Here is a 20,171-nt window from a genome sequence, read left to right on the forward strand (position 1 = left end):
CCTACGGGCCGAACAGCTGTGCAGAGTACCCGGCCTTCTTGGAGTCCTTGGGAGGAGTACTGGACAGTGCACCGACTGGGGACTCTGTTGTTGTACTGGGGGACTTCAACGCCCACGTGGGCAATGACAGTGACACCTGGAGAGGGGTGATCGGGAAGAACGGCTTCCCCGATCTGAACCCGAGCGGTGTTCAGTTATTGGACTTCTGTGCTAGCCACGGATTGTCCATAACGAACACCATGTTCAAGCACAAGGGTGTTCATCAGTGCACATGGCACCAGGACACCCGGAGGTCAATGATCGACTTTGTTGTCGTGTCATCAGACCTCCGGCCGCGTGTCTTGGACACTCGGGTGAAGAGAGGGGCAGAGTTGTCAACCGATCACCACCTGGTGGTGAGTTGGATCCGCTGGCGGAGGAGGAAGCCGGACAGACTTGGCAGACCCAAGCGCATTGTGAGGGTCTGTTGGGAACGTCTTGTGGAGCCCTCTGTCAGTAGGGTATTCAACTCGCACCTCCGGGAGAGCTTCTCCCATGTCCCGGGGGAGGCTGGGGACATTGAGTCCGAGTGGACCATGTTCTGCTCGGAGCTGTGGTCGCAAGGTCTCCGGTGCCTGTCGTGGCGGCAACCCCCGAACCCGGTGGTGGACACCGGAAGTAAGGGATGCCGTCAGACTGAAGAAGGAGGCCGATCAGGCCACTCTGGCTTGTAGGTCTCCGGAGGTCATCGACGGGTATCGGCAGGCCAAGCGAGCCGCGGCTCGTGCTGTCGCAGAGGCAAAAACCCGGGCCTGGGAGGAGTTCGGGGAGGCCATGGAGGAGGACTATTGGTCGGCACCAAAGAAATTCTGACAAACCGTCCGGCGCCTCAGGAGGGGGAAGCAGTGCCTCACCAACACCGTTTACGGTGCGGGTGGAAGCCTGCTGACCTCGACTGGGGATGTCGTCGGACGGTGGAAGAAATACTTTGAGGATCTCCTTAATCCCTCAGTCACGTCTTCCGAAAAGGAAGTAGAGACCGGGGACTCGGAGGCTGGCTCATCCATCACCCAAGCTGAATTCACTGAGGTTGTTCGCAAACTCCTCGGTGGCAGGGCTCCGGGGGTGGATGAGATCCGCCCTGAGTACCTAAAGTATCTGGATGTTGTAGGACTGTCTTGGTTGACATGTCTCTGCAACATCGCGTGGCGGTCGGGGACCGTGCCTCTGGACTGGCAGACCGGGGTGGTGGTCCCTCTGTTAAAGAAGGGGGACCGGAGGGTGTGCTCCAACTACAGAGGGATCACACTCCTCAGCCTCCCGGGTAAGGTCTATTCCAAGGTACTGGAGAGGAGAATCCGACCGATAGTCGAACCTCGGATTCAGGAGGAGCAGAGTGGTTTTCGTCCCGGTCGTGGAACACTGGACCAGCTCTATACCCTCCATCGGGTGCTCGAGGGTTCATGGGAGTTTGCCCAACCAGTCCACATGAGCTTTGTGGATCTGGAGAAGGCTTTCGACCGTGTCCCTCGGGGTGTCCTTTGGGGGGTGCTCCGGGAGTACGGGGTCCGGGGCCCTTTGCTCAGGGCTGTCCGGTCCCTGTATGACCGGAGCAGGAGCTGTGTTTGCATTGCCGGCAGTAAGTCAGACCTGTTCCCAGTGCATGTTGGACTCCGCCAGGGCTGCCCTTTGTCACCGGTTCTGTTCATTATTTTTATGGACAGAATTTCTAGGCGCAGTCAGGGGTCGGAGGGTGTCCGGTTTGGGGACCACAGGATTCCATCTCTGCTGTTTGCAGACGATGTTGTCCTGATGGCTCCATCAAACCCGGACCTGCAACATGCACTGGGACGGTTTGCAGCCAAGTGTGAAGCGGCTGGGATGAGAATCAGCACCTCCAACTCCGAGGCCATGGTTCTCGACCGGAAAAAGGTGGCTTGCCCTCTTCAGGTGGGTGGGGTGTCCTTGCCCCAAGTGGAGGAGTTCAAGTATCTCGGGGTCTTGTTCACGAGTGAGGGAAGGATGGAGCGTGAGATTGACAGGCGGATCGGTGCAGCGGCTGCAGTGATGCAGTCGCTGCATCGGACCGTTGTGGTAAAGAGGGAGCTGAGCCGAAAGGCAAAGCTCTCTATTTAACGGTCGGTCTACGTTCCTACCCTCACCTATGGTCATGAGCTTTGGGTAGTGACCGAAAGAACAAGATCGCGGATACAAGCGGTCGAAATGAGTTTCCTCCGCCGTGTGGCTGGGCGCTCCATTAGAGATAAGGTGAGGAGCTCGGCCACACGGGGGGAGCTCGGAGTAGAGCCGCTGCTCCTCCACGTCGAGAGGAGCCAGCTGAGGTGGCTCGGGCATCTGTTCCGGATGCCTCCTGGGCGCCTCCCTCGGGAGGTGTTTCAGGCATGTCCCACCGGGAAGAGGCCCCGGGGAAGACCCAGGACACGCTAGAGAGACTATGTCTCTCGGCTGGCCTGGGAACGCCTCGGGATCCCCCCGGAGGAGTTAGAGGAAGTGTCTGGGGAGAGGGAAGTCTGGGAGTTCCTGCTCAGACTGCTGCCCCCGCGACCCGGCCCCGGATAAGCGGCAGAAAATGGATGGATGGATGGATATTTTTATTATATATATATATAATATATATTTATAATATATATATATATATATATATATATATATTTATAATATATATATATATATATATATAATATATATATTTATAATATATATATATATATATATATATATATATATATATATATATAATATATTTATAATATATATATATATATATATATATATATTTATATAATATATATTGTATATATATATATATTGTGTATATATATATATATATATATATTGTATATATATATATATATATAATGTATATATATATATGTGTATATATATATATATGTATATATATATATATAATGTATATATATATATGTATATATATATATTATATATATATATATATATATACAATATATATATATTGCAACATCCATCCATCCATTTTCTACCGCTTGTTCCCTTTCGGGATCACGGGTGACTGGAGCCTATTCCAGTGACTTCGGGCCTTAGGCGGGGTACACCCTGGACAGTGGCCAACTTGTCGCAAGGCTGACACAGAGACCTAGACATTACAGACAGTTCACTCTCACATTCAATCACTAGGGCCAATTTAGAGTCACCAATTTTGCCAACACATACATGTCTTTGGACGGTGGGAGGAAGCCGGAGAACCTGGAGAGAACCCACGATAACACGGGGAGAACATGCAGACTCCACCCAGAGAGATCATGTGATGTTGGTCTGGTCCGGGAATCGAAACCCAATATATACCCTATATTGCAACAAAGAATAATAAATAATCTGAGAACAACAGGAAAGGGAATATTTTGAGATATCATTTGTTCTTATGGACCAGTTTCAGTTTGTGATGATTTAGAGACATTTATGCTTTGCTGTAACATAATTGTAACATTAGAAGATATTACACGTACATTCATTGTAAACCGCATTATTGATGTAAAACTGACTTAGCAATAGAAACAGGTTCTAGCAGTTCTCAGTGACTTCCGGTTCAAAACTGCAGAACCGACAAGCCGCGCTTCTTCATAGTGATATTTCTCCGTAATAAGCAGCAGATTTTAACTGACATGTTTTATCTTTGAAAAGTGGCCCCGTGACATTTTACAACCCTACAAGTATCACACAAAGTCCCTATATATATAGATGTAAATCCTTAAATACAGGAATATGGGCGGGGATAGGGGGTAGGTGAACAGAGCATGAGCTTCAGTTCAATACAGCAAAACTCAAACATGCAGGAATCAATCTACTGATTAAACTAATGATGAGGAAACGCCTGTCATGGCAGTTACACACAATACAATATATAAATATAATACATCCTCTATACAGGGCCGGCCCAGCCTATAAGCGAACTAAGCAGCCGCGTAGGGCCCCGAGGTGTTAAGAGGGCCCCCAAGCTGGCAACCCGTCTTATGCGAAGTGCAAGAGCAGCGTGCGCCACTAGTGTAGTACCGCTGATAGCGCGGCAGCGCACACAGCGGTAACATAATGCACAAACCGCATTTATTTGTAATGACAATCTGGCAACCAAGACACCAAACCTGCGCTGATTGGTCAACTTCATTGTGCGCGAGGAGAACGAGAGCAAAACATAAACACAACAGAACATCGTCCTCATGTCCAGAGGAATATATCTCCTGGTGCCGAAAAACGAAAGAAGAAACTTCTTGACGATGTAAAGAAACTGCAAACTCAACAATACTCACCAGGTATTGAACTTCTCTTACAAAGAGACGGTTAATGCTGCTGTTTGAAACAACACGATTCTGTCACGTTAGTTTGCTCAGGCTGGAGGCGACGAGAGCTCTGCTCCGCGCACAATATGTGTCTGAATGAAAGATAATAAGCTTAACATTTACACCAGCCCGGTAGTGTCAGCTCCAGGTGAGGCCGGTGAGGTGGTGTCTATGCCCCGGGTCACTAAGAGGCGGAGATCCGGTCCGGACGAGCGCCGTCTCGTCCAGAACCTCTGTGAACAGTGTGCGGCCCTGTCCCGGGCCCCTGAGCAGGGCCCCTGTGCAGCCTCAGTTAGAGATGAGCGGGTTTGAGTTTGCGTCTCTCACCATCACCATGTGTGAGATCAATCGTGACTCGTGATGTCTGTTTGACTTTGACTTCTTAACGTGGAATGAGAGGAACGTAAAGGTTTATGCACGTAAGGTCCATCAGCCAATCACATCGCAGTATTGTTTCATGCAGGAGTCCAGTGTGTGATGTTCTGATCATAACAAACATTTATATTGTAATTCACTTTTAATACAGCAATAAAATATTTCAATTTTATTTAAAAAGCATCATTAGACTATTTGTTATAAATTATAATAAATTTGATAGTGAAAAATAACCAGACATATTAAAATTACATCTGTTATAGAATAATACTATATATTTTTATATAAAAGTGGCGAAGTTGCAGAAACGCAGTCTCTTCACTATAGCTAGGTTTGGATCTTCACTTCTCGTTCTGTTCATTCTCTGGGAATAACATGTTTGCACTGTTTTATCAGTGTTAATTGTTAATCAAGCAATGCTTATGCCATTTGTTTAATTTAATATAACTTGTTTTGTCACTTTGGCAAGAAGGAACAGTTGGGAGCTGTAAAAGATAAATTAGTAAGGATAACTATTACTTTTACATTTTCAGTTAAAATGAATCAATTTGACCATAATTATTTTTCATAGCCAATATTGTATTGAGTAATTAAGTACACTAATGTATTAATAACTGGCTTTAGTCATTTTCTCCTGGCACAGTTTCATCACATCATCATTTTATAGCATTACAACCTCAACATTTTACTCTTACTTTAGCCGGCTGGACCACATTAAAATGCAGCAGAAGACCCAATTCATTCATTTAAACTAATGTGCTAATGTGGCTGTCGACCCTTAACGCCCACAAATACGCCCAAAAACATATCTGGGACGTGTGTTATTTGTACAGGGAGTAGAGGTGATGTCAGCGGAATACCAAGTTGCATTGTGGGATTTAAGTTAGCAATATTTGAGCTTGTGAGGTGTTGAGAATATACCTAGATGGCAAACATATGCCCTGGAGTTTTGGTGCGCTTTGTTTGCGTTGAAGAAAGTTCCCATATGTGAATTGTTTACTGACAATGGCAATAAAACTGATTCTGATGACGTGGTGAGGGCCCCCAAAAATGTTTTTGCTTAGGGCCCCCTGAAGTCTTGGGCCCCCTGAAGTCTTGGGCCGGCCCTGCCTCTATAGATGCAGATGGCTGACACCTCCATCAGTCTGGCCCCGGCGCTGCTGCTGCTGCGTAAACGGCGTAAAAAGAACTCATCAACGCTGCTCTCGTCCCCCTCACGAGCCGCCGTATCTCCTCCACCACACACACGCGCGCGCACACACACACGCGCTCGCGCACACTCCTCCTCCTCCTCATCGGCTCCTCTCCGCTGCCTTTCCCCGTGGCCAGGCTGCATGTCCCCGGCACAGCTTGTTCCCTTTCTCCGGGAATGACCTCCTCCTCCCCGCGGTACCTCTTCGCCCAAACACCCCTAAATGGGCTTCGTGGCCGGGGCCGAGGTTTCCACAGCAACTGGCCGCCCGCTTCTCTAATGAGGACAGCCGCGGGGATTTAACCACAACAACAGCGGCGGCGGCGCGGCTCCTCGCTCCTGCGGCTCCTCCTGCTCCTGCTCCTCCTGCGCGTCTATTGTTGATTTTTTTTGGGGGGGCCACAAGCTCAAGACGCGTCCGAAGGTGAGTCCGCTAAAAGAGCACGCGACGGGACTAAAATAGAAACCTCCGCTTGTTCCACGCCCGGTGCGTAGCCTCGTTCTCCCCACGCGCATTTTACGCACTGAGTGACTTTGTGTTTTCATTGTTGTGAGGCCAGCGCGTCTGTCACAGGAGCTCGCGCGTCCGTCTTGTCAGTCATGGTTATTGGCGTTTATTGTGTTGATGTATGTATTTGTCACCACACCTAGCAGAGGGGGACACAATGTGGAAAACGTGCGGGGGGGACTCAAAAAAATGAATTTAAAAAAGCTGGCGTTTCTTTCTCATTTTGATCGAGGCGCACGAGAAAACGACTGCACAAAAAGCATCGTAAAAAACAAACAAAAAAAATGTATCCGCCGATGCTTCAAAATGGAGCTGCTGCACCTGTTTTGATCCGTCGGGGGCCCCCACCGAGCGCGCGCGTGTGTGTGTGTGTGAGTGGGAGCCGCACGGACGGACCGCTAAGGCACGACGGTGGGTTCTCCCCGATCCCCCCCATTCACAAATCCGTGTTTACGACAGAAACGCGGGCCGATCTGGGGAAAGGAAAAAGCCCCGTTTATTATTTTGTTTTTTGTTGCCCCATGCGTTGTTTTTCTCCCACCGTGTCTGTAGTAAGACGTTCCCCCTCAATGACTGACAGCTGCTGTGCGTGTGACCCCCGAGCACGCACGCACGCACCGACCACCCCACCGCACCCCAGTAGTCATAATTCACGATGAAATCCATTTACCAACACGAGAGACGTCCTAATAGTCGCGCGTTCATTAAATAAATCTCATCGCAGGGACGTGACGTTGGTTGGGGATTGATTGGGACGCGTGCCAACTCATTTGCATAAAGCAGTAGGGTCGTTTTTTTTTGTGGTGTTGAATGAGACTTAAAGGCCAATGTGTGTTATTCTGGGGAACCCCGTGATGGGAAATACCTGCGGATGAAGCTGTGGAAAGTGCAGCGCTCATCATCACTATAGATGTGTAAGTGTGTCAACATAAATGGCTTGGTTTGAACATGGATTGCGTGTCTATTTTTTGCCTATTGTTCCAAAGGTGCTGGTGGTTCCAATGGATTCCACCTGGTTGTTCAGCAAAAGCAATGTCTGTGATAGTCTCTGCGGTGATGAGAATTCAGTGGAAGTCAGTTGTTGTGATGTGGATGTGGAAAACTGATTCTTCACCGTGCAAAGGAACTTAAAAGTGCTGTAAAGTAGTGGTGTTTGTTTGTTTATTGTAGTTTGGAATTGTGCTCTTTTTGCGTGACTTGACTTGAATTCACGCCATGATCACAGGCCAGTGTTGTTTTTGCGCTGGTTAAAAGACAAGGCGATGGAGAACGTGACACCCGAGGATTTCTTCCAATTAAAACGATGAGTTATGTAAAATAGATATGCAAATGAGTGCATCTGTCAAGGATTCTGTGCTCGTACGGGTGGTAGAGGTGGGAGAGCTGTCAAACAACGTGATGATATGGCAGTTGTCGTCGTGGAGGTGAATTAGAACAGCGAGTACATGGTATGTCATTTAAACTATATAAATATGGACTAAAGAGATAAAAGAGGTGTAGTGTCATCTTTCAAACGGGGACATAATGTGATATTATTGCCTCTTTTGTGGTGAATTTGATGGTCCAGTTGTGCTTTGTGCTGTACTTGACCCTCAAACTGGATGAATTTTAGCTTTGTGGAAATATTGTGTGAATATCATCAATGAGAAACATTTTTTTTTGTCAATATTGCTCCTCTTTAGCGTTCAGTATTCGGCAAAAAAACAACAACACACAAATCATCACACATTTTCTTGACAATTTGAAGTAGATCTTGATTTAATTGAAATTTGATAAATTCTCTTTTTTTACTCCTTACACCAAGGAAACCAATGTGGTGAATGAAAGTAAGAAGAACATTGAAATACAAATATATACAATATAGGCCGCTACATAATTGCTTCAGCTTATAGCATAACACAAATCCACTTGTGTGATTGTGTGTGTATGTATGTATGTGTGTTTTCCTGTCCATGTGCAATCAGAATCCCACGTTTCCAGTACACATGCATGTTGATGTGCTCCAGTTTAATTTATCGTCCCTACAGCGTGGAGTGGTGTGTAAAATATGCATTTGTCATTAGTTTGAGAGAGTCCATGGATTAGGAGATTTAATCATTGGCTCAGTGTATGGCACCAAAGGAATGAAATGGCACTGGGCACCGCCCCTTGGCCCCGCCCTGCCCCTGCCCGGGGTAAATTAATCATGACAGGATAGCCATAGCTCACAGCGTGTCCACTCTTCGACGTGGACAGGAAGAGAGAGCGAGAGAGAAAGGAAGTTGGTCTTATCAGGTGACTATGTGAATCTCTGCTTCCTTATGTGGTGGAGATGGGAACATGGCATGGAAGTGAACACAAGTGTATCAAAGTGAAAAAGCTCGATGTGTCATGAATATCATTTGAAGGCTATAAAGACATTGTGAGCCTCATGTTTTTGAAGGGGGAAACGGGAGTAACCATAGTCCTAGGATTTGATGGTTTAATGTGAGTGATGTTGTATATATATTATGGGATAATCTGTTTTTTGTAAGTAATAACCAAACAGAACATTTACAAATGCAAAGTAGGGCTAGACAATATATTGCTATCGCAAACAAAGCTGCAATTTTATTAAAATGTTCTCACAATCCCGACCCCTTCCCCACTTGGGAACCACTGCTTTATGTTTCAGTTTCGCTCAAATATACTGTAAATGTGCACTGTGAACTGAATTCTGATTTGAAAACAAATATAACACAATATTTGTCCGAAAAATTGCAATTGATTTTTTTTTTATTTTCCAAAATTGTGCATCTCTACAGAGCAAAAAATGAATTCCAAGGTGTTCAGAGTAGAAATGAAATCTTTACAATAATGCTCAGTGGGATTATCAATGCAGAGGCTTAAATGACACACAGATCAGCTAAAATAGCTCTGACAATTTATTGCATGTCCTCCTTTCTCTCTCATCCCCATTCTACGCTAAACTGTCCTGTCTAATAAAGCCTACTGGTCAAAATAACCTTAAAAAATAAATTATAACACAAAGAAAAGTGGAACCGTCGTGGGTGATCTGGGATGATCGAGGCACTGCAGCTGATGGAGGCTGTGGTCAATTGTTCTGTTCGTGGCAACAGACGTGGACCCACCGACCGAATGGAGGATATGGACGGCAGAGAAGCTTTAGGTCCCGGGGGAGGCTGGGGACATTGAGTCTGAGTGGACCGTGTTCTTGACCTCCATTGTCAATGTGGCTGCTCAGAATTCTGAAGTACACTAGAAGTAAGGGATGTGAGAGTTGACTTGTGGGACTCCAGAGCCAGTCGACAGGTATTGGCAGGCCAAGCACTGTATAACTTAACAGTACAGCTGATTCTACACATTTTTGAATCAATTGATACCAATCAAGGGGTGGCTCTGACCCCCACTTAACTCCCCATCCCTCACCTAAGGTGAGTCAGTCGGGAGTCAGAGGAAGCAGCTGCTGCGCTCACAGCCTCTCACCTCTGTTCTTTCCCCTGCTGTGAACACGACCGAGGCTCCTGTTTTCACCCTCAGTCAGGAGTGAAAGTTAAAAGTTAAGTAAGCTGTACAGGCCGATACTGCGTGCCCCTAAAGGATCTGGTGGTGGAAGCCTTTTGCCGGAGGAGGCACGGAGATGACGAGCTGCCCCACTTTACACAATGATTATTCATTCTAGACTCAATCATTTAAGCCCCTTGTGTACCTTTTGGTATCACGCTCGAGCTCGTTCATTGGACACTCACATTGACCCTCTCCCCGTGCGTCTTTACGCAGCAGCGCGATGACAGAAGTGAGCAGCAGACACACCTCAGACTGTTCCGTCTTCAGCTGTGACTGAAGGAGGAAACAATCTGAGCAAATATCACAGCTACAAAGTTTAGCACCAGCTCCAGACAGTTTTCACCAGCATTGAAATGCAAATTACCCGTGTGTGTTTGTAACGAGGTGTTAAAATCCCTGACGCTTAGGAATTTTACTATATTTACTCCATTTTGTCCACATCTGATAAAAGGGAACTCTCGAGCTGCTTGATATGCTGTACATAAAAATAAAGCTGTAACCCACTTATTTCCAGGAAGAATCAATCATTCTAGGAAGAATCAGTCAGTTTGTACTCTAAACCCACAAATCTATTAGAAATATATAAAAGCGTGTGGTTTGGAGCAGAGTTCAGACCTTAGAGGACGACATTTGACAATATGTTGTGGTAAGGGACATATATTAAGTCTTTGTTTTATGTTAATGGGATTTATATTGAAAGCCATTTTTACATATGAAGAAAATTGAATTAAAGATCAATATGAGAATTTTTTTTAATCCATACATTAAACATAAATTAATACATGTTTGTGTCATATCGCCCATGGCTAATGTGGAGTAACAAACAGACTTACTTTACTGATGGTTGGACTAGCAATGTGGAAAAATATAAATTGTAAAACAGATAATTGCTTTGGAATAGTCCTCAACGAATCATACATTTTTATTGAAGTGCGCACACATTATACTTATTCCGACTATTCCGATGCAACTCTGAGGCATAGCATAAATATTACACAGAGCATGTAGTCCACCTCGCTGCGTGTTCAATAGCAGTTTGAATGTTCTGCACATGTCTCTTCTCACTTCCCTCGTCCGTTCGATTGGTCATTCTTGCGACAGCTTGATAAAGTAGAGTGCATCGTAAAATATTTCTGCATAATACATTCAATCAAACCTCATCAGTTATTTTGTTTATACAGGTTCTTTTAAAGTCAAAATAATTGATAATTGATCTGATAATAATCTGTATGTATCAAAACTGTAAGTATCAATCCTGGAAAAGACATTGGACCGTTCCTGAATCATTCTATCATAATAATAATAATAATAATAATAACTTATGCTTCTACATTTGAACAATATTCATTCCTTTTACTGTTTTCTGCGCTTTTTAGACACATCTTTACATTGCTTTTTTCGTTCCCTGTTCCCAATACTCAGTGGTGTCATTTCTACACAGTTGCCCTGGAACTGACACGTCTGACAATCTGCGCCAGCGTCTCCTCCCACACCGCTCATTCAGTCACTCATTCAGTCACTCACAGAATTCAGTTTTAGAGTGCATATTCATGGGTTTCAGCTTCCGATTATACGCAACATTGTGGGGTCTTTTTTAGAAGCGATCAGAGGATATTTTGTTTTATATTGTTAATAATCGCTATGGCAGCAGTCTGAATTTGTCATCTTCCTGAAATGACAAATATATGATCTGCAAACAACTCCAGGAGCATTTACATTTGAGAGATTTGCAATATGAACAGATAAACTAACTGTATTCTCCAATTACATTTCAGAACATGTTTGTAAAGGTCTAAACTACAGGCACAACAAGATTTTCCTATCAAAAGGCAGCATATTTTTGATTCTATTATGAAATTTTGCGCAACAACATGCACATGAGCGAGGATCGAAGATACCTTCAGGTTGGCAGTTAAACGCTAGCCACACCGCTTATTCCCGCACATATAGCCAGTAGCAGACGTACAGTACTATCCGTTTACTCTGAGCCTGTGACGTGAGCACAGCGGGAGCCCACTAATCCCTTTGCCGTAAGATTGCACAACACTCACTCCAGCACCACTTGATTGATTTTAAACCTCTCAAAACACCGTTGGAAATGTCCCCCTAGGTTCAATACTATTTATACTCCAACCAAACTGCGCGGACCATCGCTGCTGTGTTTGAAGTGTATTCCTTGAGCGTACAAAGCAGGAGACGGTGATGCTACGGCACGTTTGCTCTTTGATTTTCCAGGAAGCATGCTCGCATTCTACTCCTCCTCCTCCTCCTGCTCCATCTTCCTCTCCGCTGAGCCGCCCCCCCACGGCAAACAATAATTTCCCCCAGTTTGAATGCACAGTATAGCATCCGGAGCTAGCGCTATGGGAACCAGCCGGTGTACTGTCCTCTGATATGACTCACAGATACATCTTGGGGCCGAACGAGCTTATGGTTCTGAGGAGAAATGAGCAGCTTGGGGTTGGCGGGGATTAATAACGCGGTGGAGGGAGGTGGTGTTACTGGGAGATCAGAGGGCAGGCCATAAATTCTACTGTAAATGCAAAAAAAATTAGACAAAAGAGGGACGATATTTTCAAATGCCAATGCAAGAAGGTTGAATTATAATTAGAATTGTGTATAAAGTGTAAAAACAAAATGGTAAGGCTACATATATATTGTTTTTCATTGTCTTTCTCTGTCTTTGCATTGGCAGAATGTTGATACAGTAGGAATAATTGATGAAGAGGCTTTTGCTTTTATCCAGTCCTCACCCCAGGCAAAGGTGGGAGGTTGGTGTCAAGTAATTACAAAATTAATATCCAAATACACGCACTTTTAATCCTTTTCATAAAAAATAATAATACAACGTTGGTCAATCACATGCTGTCATATTCAAATAAGTGGCTAAGTTGGATACTGGCCAGTTCTGTATTATGGCTCCTATACTTCAAAATGGATTGTTGTTGCCCTGTGTGTTTGAAATAGTTAAATTAAATAAAATGGTGTCCGAGCCAAATAATGGGACTAAATATAAGCACATGATGTTTGAGCTTGAGCTTCTACACATCAATCTGGCTCTTGCTGAAAGCGATCTGGACATTCAAACGTTCATGCTCATTGTAGAGTCTCAACAGCTGAGGCAAGAGATCTTTTTGTTGTCCACATCATCCCCATCCACAAACGCACAACGCGCCTCTACGTGCAAGTTTTTAAAAGACAAAATAGTCTGTGTCTCTGCTTACATAAGCCCATGTGCAGTAAGTCATTCTGCCCTGTGATTGGTCCAATTGTGCACCGCGGGATAAATGCTGTTGAATGTGTTGTGAGTGTAGATTGAATTTATGACTGCACAAATTCCTATGGTGTACTGTTGTGATGATTCAAAGGGCATCATTAGCAACATGGGACAAAGCCCTGAAGCTCTTTCTTTTTAACTGCATGTCAAATTTAAACTATAGCCTGATTAGTTCTTGATCACATTCTGCATTAAGTTGATGCGTAATCGAGGATGCTCTGTTTATTGAGGCCAATGAAATCACGCTGGAGTGGTTTGGCTCTAAAAGTGCCATTTGATCTATTATGTATTTCATCACGCATATTTGTGCAGCAGGATCATATCAACATATAAAAAAGGGAAAGATTGTGAACACTTAAGTCCAAGGGTCACCAACCTGGTGCCCGCGGGCACCCTTTGGGCCTGAGCTGGGCATGTACAGACCGCGTCACATGAGACCACCAGCTCAATGTCACTTTAATCTTTTCAATCGTGTAGTTACCAGCCAAGTTGCCAAACATAAACTGACACATAGTTAAGTAACGCGCACAGACGGCAATAGATTGGCGCCATGTTTAGATCGCGAAAGCGATGTTTTAATTTGAAGACGAGCAAAAAAGAGGCTAATGATGCTGAATACCTTTTTGTGAAGGTCAGGAGCAGGGCAAGACAGACACGGGACCAACCCAGAACTAAACCAGGTCTAACTCATGCAGGACTTAACACTGAAACACTGAGACCACTTTCTTGTATTTACTTTTCCACGCACGCACACACAATCACGCACACACAATCACGCACACACAATCACGCACACACACACACACAACGTTTGAACATAGGCGAGGTGGGTTGAGTGTCCTGCCCAAGGACACAACATCAGCACAGGTTGAGGGTGGTATCAAAGCTTAGACAGTCGGGTTTTTGCTGTTGGGATTCATTTTGGATATGAATGATTGGCGTTTTCCAGGTGTATTGTGTAACTGGGGTCAGCCCTTTTTTTTTGTCTCCGTGGAGATGTTATTGCTACACTTAACCTTGGAAACGAGCAGGAGACTCCATCAGGCAAAGTTACAGGTCAGATCTGGGGAGAGGCTCTGCACAGTAACAATGCATCAGTTTAAGGCCATACTCTGGAACATTTCAGTCAAATGATAACCGCTCTGGGTGGTAGACGCTCCACCAGAACAGTTACATAACTCCCTTTAACAGAACCTGGGGTCTCATTTATAAAGCAAGTGTACGTACAAACATTCTTCATACGTCACTTTCCGCATTAAGTTTGAGGTTTTTAAAAGACAACTTGACCTGAAATGAGCGGTTCAGTCCAAACATTTTCAGAGACGAGGCAGAAAATGATCCGTGCTCAATGTTGTGAGTTTGAGGCAGTTTCCGTTCAGTATGCACACTTTTAGTAAGAATTCCATCTTAAGTTTTAGAAATGAGACCCCTGCTCTGTCATAAACTTATGCCATTTGTATACTGCAAATGTATTGACCCTTTAAATGTTTGAAGACAAAATTAACATAAATAAACCATTCTACATTCTGGAATGGAGGCAACTAATGTGAAGTGAAAGGTGATTCAATGGAGAAATTGAGATGAATCTCAGAAAATCAATCACAAAATAGTATTTGTTAGATTTATAGATGATTATGATGTATACTAGTATTATACTTTTACAGGACAAATGCTACAGAAATGTTCCCATCCTTTGTAACAGAAAAGCAAACCGACATGTCTTACCTGTTGTTGCTTATTTTGTGTCATAAAGACTTAAGACCTTCGAACTGTCAGTCAATAAGAGAGGGTCTACATAATTCTGCCTTCAGTTGCCTCTATTCCGTAATATTGAACATTCTGATGACAAAGTATTTCACAACTGTTTTTAAATTGCTCCTTTTATTCTCCCTTGTCTGTTTCTGATTCAGTCCCGAGTAAGCAGCACATATGCAGTACTGTACACCACAAAGCCCTGTCCATCCACCCATGTTCCGTTACATTTACGTCTCTCTGTACACACTGTATGCCTCCTCACACATTGTATTTGACCAGTGCGGCCGGTTTTATTGACCTGGTAAGCCTCGGTCAACAGAGCCTGTGTGAGAGGCTGTGATAAATTGCACTGTGAACTGAGCAGAGCCTGGAGTTCATTGTAACACATGGGTAAAGTCTATTGAGAGGGAGCAGTGAATGAAACCCTGTGTTTGCAGTGAGTCACTCTAGCCTCTTCCCACAATTCCTAGCTTTAGTCACAGGGGGGGTCCTTGTATTTCCCAAACGGAGAAGCAACAGTAACCTCTTGGCACGTACAGGGTTTTCTCATAGGGGACAGTCTATTTATTGGAGATGAAAAAGCCAGTGTTCATCTTGGATTTTCTTTCAAACTGGTGCGATAAAGGAACTGCTTTGCGCGCACACAGTATTACATAGATTTGCAATAGTGTTTTTCTTATATTAAAGGGCCTATACCTCACCTTCATTTCTTCGAGTTCAAGGAAAACCCAATTACTTTTTTAAGTAGCTAGTTGTGAAATGACACTGTGGTGATTTCAACCACCACTTACAACCCCGAATGTCCCAAACCCGACAAAGCACTGGTAAAATGATAATCAATTTTGCAAGGTGATAGGAATTATAGGATTAAGAGATATCTGGAGGGAAGATCTATCCAATCCCCATGATGTATAGCATAGATTACTTTTTCATTTTCAACAAAGATCAAAAATCACAGGTTCGGCTACAATAGATGTAAGCGATCATGCACCGATCTACAATTTATCAAGTAAGAAGTTGTGAAGCAACTTTGAGTATCTGTAGAAAAGTGCTAAATAATCCCTTTTTTATATTGTCCTAAATGCTTAAAAGTTTCACCAAAATGTATAGCTAAAATGTCAAACATTTAAGGACCTTAGCTCACCTTCTCGTACCGTCACAACATTCTAAGCCTGTAGTTTAAAAGATGATGGAGCAGGTGGAAATTCGATGGTAGAATTTGCTGTTAAACTGTGTTGACCTGGTTTATGAGTCATATTTCTGTAAATATATGGCCTGTTCACACGAAACAAAGACTGCCATAAAGTTCAACCTCTTCTATGTCAGTGTAAATAAACAAAAGTGTTTATTTTTTATTTTTTATGAACGTTTTCCTCAAAAAGTAGTGCCATTTTTCCATCCCAAAGGAAGTGATTGTTGTCAGTTGATAGGACTTGAAGCCATACGATGAATACTTTACGTTTGTGGAGCCAGTTTCTGACAAATAATAAGGTTGAATATTGTGGATCATAACAGGGAAACCGTAAATCTCCCATAAGGCCACTGTCCTCCATCTGAACTCATCCACGTCTATAAAACGTGAAGGCACCCTATTGATCTTAATTGTAGTTACCAATTCATTAATGTGTAACTAAAATGGGAACTGCAGATTTCCATTGGTGATTTTAACCGGGGAAAAAAACTTTCACTTTTGTTTTACACCTTTTACAGAAGCAAAATTTGCACATACATATTCACTTCCTCATAATGCGTTCCCATGTAGCTTTTAGCCAATATAATCTCCATTATTTGGTCTCTGTGTTCCTCTTTGCAGTGTTTGATTTCCTGTTTGCAAACTGACCATATTAGGAAAAGGTTGAGAGGCTTAGCTCCTTGTTTACATTTGCAGACTCTCTCAAGGATGCTGTGGCGTGAGCAGTACCGTCGAGATAAGCAGAGGGACAGCGAGACGTGACGCTGCAAGAATCGTAATAACATATATTTTGAGTCGGGCGGGTTTAAAATGATTTGGCATTAAAATAACTGCACTGCCCGTGACAATGGTTCAGCGAGGAGTAAGGTATTCCTCCGGTTGCATTTTACTCATCCTTCAAACTATGCTTAAGACAAATTTAGAGACAATGAAGGGTCTTTTATTTCATTTACTTTGATAGTTATAAGTTCATTTTATTTTCATATGCAGTGCAACTTTCCTGGATGAGTTCAGTATGATAAGTAGGCTTCGAAAAGAGTGGTAGAAACACACAAAAAGTATACAATGTTCACCAAAGCAATAGAGGGTCATTGAATAAAAGCGATTCTTGAAAAATGTTTTGAAAAAGAAACATTTATTTATGCTAACTGGAGAAAGGTTTAAGATCAAAGTAGCTTCTTCAGTCCTGATAGAGTCCTGTAAGTCACTGAAGGGAGGAGCCAATTACACTGGAAATAATGGGGACCAATACTTTAATGGATCAGTAATCGGACCCGTTTTCCCAATTCTGATGCAACTCCCCGATCAGTCATGTATTGGAGACAAAGACACATTTATGCCAACTTAAACTAAGTGAATAAACTCGCATGGATAATTAAATAACTGAGATCCAGAACATAACAGATTTTTAAAGGGTTCCATGTCTTTGTCAGAGTTGAACAGAATGCAAAGGAACAGGTTCTACATAAACACCTTTCCCAAAAAATAGTATGTACGTCCTCATTTATTTCTAATTATTAAAATTGTAAGTTGTATTCTTTGTAATAAAGGTCACTTACTATTGTGTCCAGTTGAAGTATATCTGAAAACTTACTTTGAAATTCAAGGTTTCATAAAAGTATCTCAATCTCGAAACATTTGTTGATAATCTTGTTATGTTATACAATACATTTCTGTGAATAATTAACTTCGTTTTTTTTTTTCTACAAATTGCAGCATTTTATCCTTTTTTATTTGTTATCCCTGACTGTCTTGAATCACCAATAAATACAAATGGCTCAAATTGTAATATCTGACATCTGACACATCATGCTCCACACGTCGAAGACATTTCCAACCCCCACGACACTCATTCCGTTCATTCACATTCACTCTGGCAACGAGGGTGAAGAATCTTGCCCAAGGACACAACCAACCTATGAACTAGAGCAGGATTGAACCCGCCTCCAGCCCATAAGACCCTATAGGCACTGCCATCCTCAATATACATCTCCACATAGTGACATTTTCTCATTACTGCTTTACCTTCTCCGATGTTTCAAGGGACGACGATCTATATTTCTAATTCTGATCAACCGTGCAAGAAACTCTGTACTCCCCGCACTTTTTCAGCACTAAATCAAACACTTCTCCTTGTGTTTCATCACCCCTGGGTCCCCGTGACTCAATGCTGCTCGGTGGGAAGCGCTGCCTCCCGCTGACAAAGATTACATCCTGGCAGGAGTTGAATCGGAAAAACCCCATAAGCGCTCCCATACGGGTTTGTGTGCGAGCTCGTGCCTGATTAGATACTCACGCCCCCGCACGTCCCCACGCGAAATGACGAGTCCCATACCTGTGTAATTATGTTATCCATGCATTATTACACTTAAAACACCCACAGAACCACGGCTGAGCGACCACAACAGCCCCCTACACACGCAGACGCTACAGGCTGGTCCCTTTTCACTGGGAAGGATTGCTTTGTGGGGCGAAGTGGTGGCATGATGGTACTTGGGGGAAAATGATGGGTTGAAATCATGAATAGTGTATTGGCCTGGGTGGCTGATATTGACAAAAAGTAATATTGTTTGAGTGCATCGATGATATTTAAACAACGCATCAGGAACGTGCTGAAATCCGCCTGTAAATGTCTTTGTTTAGGTTCAAATGGTGCACAAAACGTGACCGGACCACAATGTTTACCATAAAAGATGCACCATTAAAACAACGAAATGCTATGTACTTGAGCCTCGCCCTCCCCTGATCATACTATTTTCCATTTTAACAATACCCTTGAGTCCAGTCCAGTGTTTGCCTCAGGTCAAAGTGACTCACAGCGCCACCAGTTATTTCAGTCCACAGCAGAGAGACAGTCACAGCCACATGAAACAGCCCTGTTCCTCTGTGAACGCTGTACTTTCCAGACACCGGTGGGTAGTACTTTGTGTGTGTGCTTGCTGTGTGTACTTGTGCGTGTGTGTAGTTGTGGTGTCGGAGCAGCTGTTCCCCTGGCTCTGGGATCAAATCGCTCTCTCACATCCTTTTTCCGACACATGTTACATCGGTGGTGGGGGGTGTGTTCAACAACTGTTTGACGGAGACGGAGAACTACTGACCGGAAGTGAATCAGTCATTCAGGAACACTGCCAGATGCCAAATTATACTTTTTCATTTCATTATGTAGATGTACAGAGCCGTTTCTGGTGTTGTGGGGGGCACGGAGTTGATGTTTGTTGGTGGTGAGTTTGTCAAAATTGAGAGATGCTTGTTGTGTAGATTAACCACGCCCGTAACACAGTCATTTTCACAAGCTGCTAAAGCACAGCACTGTATAAAGTATGTAATCCAACTGAAATAATGATTGATTATATGGCCTAGACACAAGGTATATTTTCACAAAATTATGGATATTAGTGCAATAGTTTAGATAATGTATTTGCACTTTTTTTAAATGATTTAATGTGCAATACCTTTTGTAGTTTTGTAGACATGTGCTGTAATTTGTAGGTGCCACAGACTGCAAACTACGACTACATTTGCCTCAGAGATTTGTACTGGATATTGTCAAATTTGCATGGTAACTGCCACCTGGGCAGATGTTGTACGTACTTTGTGTTTGTCAAATCACCGCACAATCACAATACAGTCTATTGTCTGTTGAATTTGGATGCGGCGCGGCATCTGAAAACACATGCTTTTGGCTCTTCTGGAGTGAGAACAGACAAATCTCTGCTCTGTGACAGACAGAAGGAACACTGTGAAATTGGAGGCGAGGGACGAGAGCTGCAGCAGGGGCAGAGAGCGCACCGAGCTCCTCTCCTGCTTCTCTCTGCGCGAGAAAACTCCTGTCTCTTGCTAAACTCAATATAACCTACTCAAATCACCACTTTTCCTCTCCTCACACAGCCTCCTGTTATGTCTCTAATTTAGTTTGTAATCGGCAGATGAAACTCCAATTGAGAGCCCCTCAAGTGTCTATTTTACAGCCATTTAAGAGGCAATTAGTTACAATTGTGTGTCCAACATACGTT

Source organism: Eucyclogobius newberryi, unplaced genomic scaffold (genome assembly GCF_026437365.1).
Source record: "Eucyclogobius newberryi isolate DKJ021-1_F unplaced genomic scaffold, fEucNew1.0.hap1 SCAF_19, whole genome shotgun sequence".
NCBI lineage: Eukaryota > Metazoa > Chordata > Actinopteri > Gobiiformes > Gobiidae > Eucyclogobius > Eucyclogobius newberryi.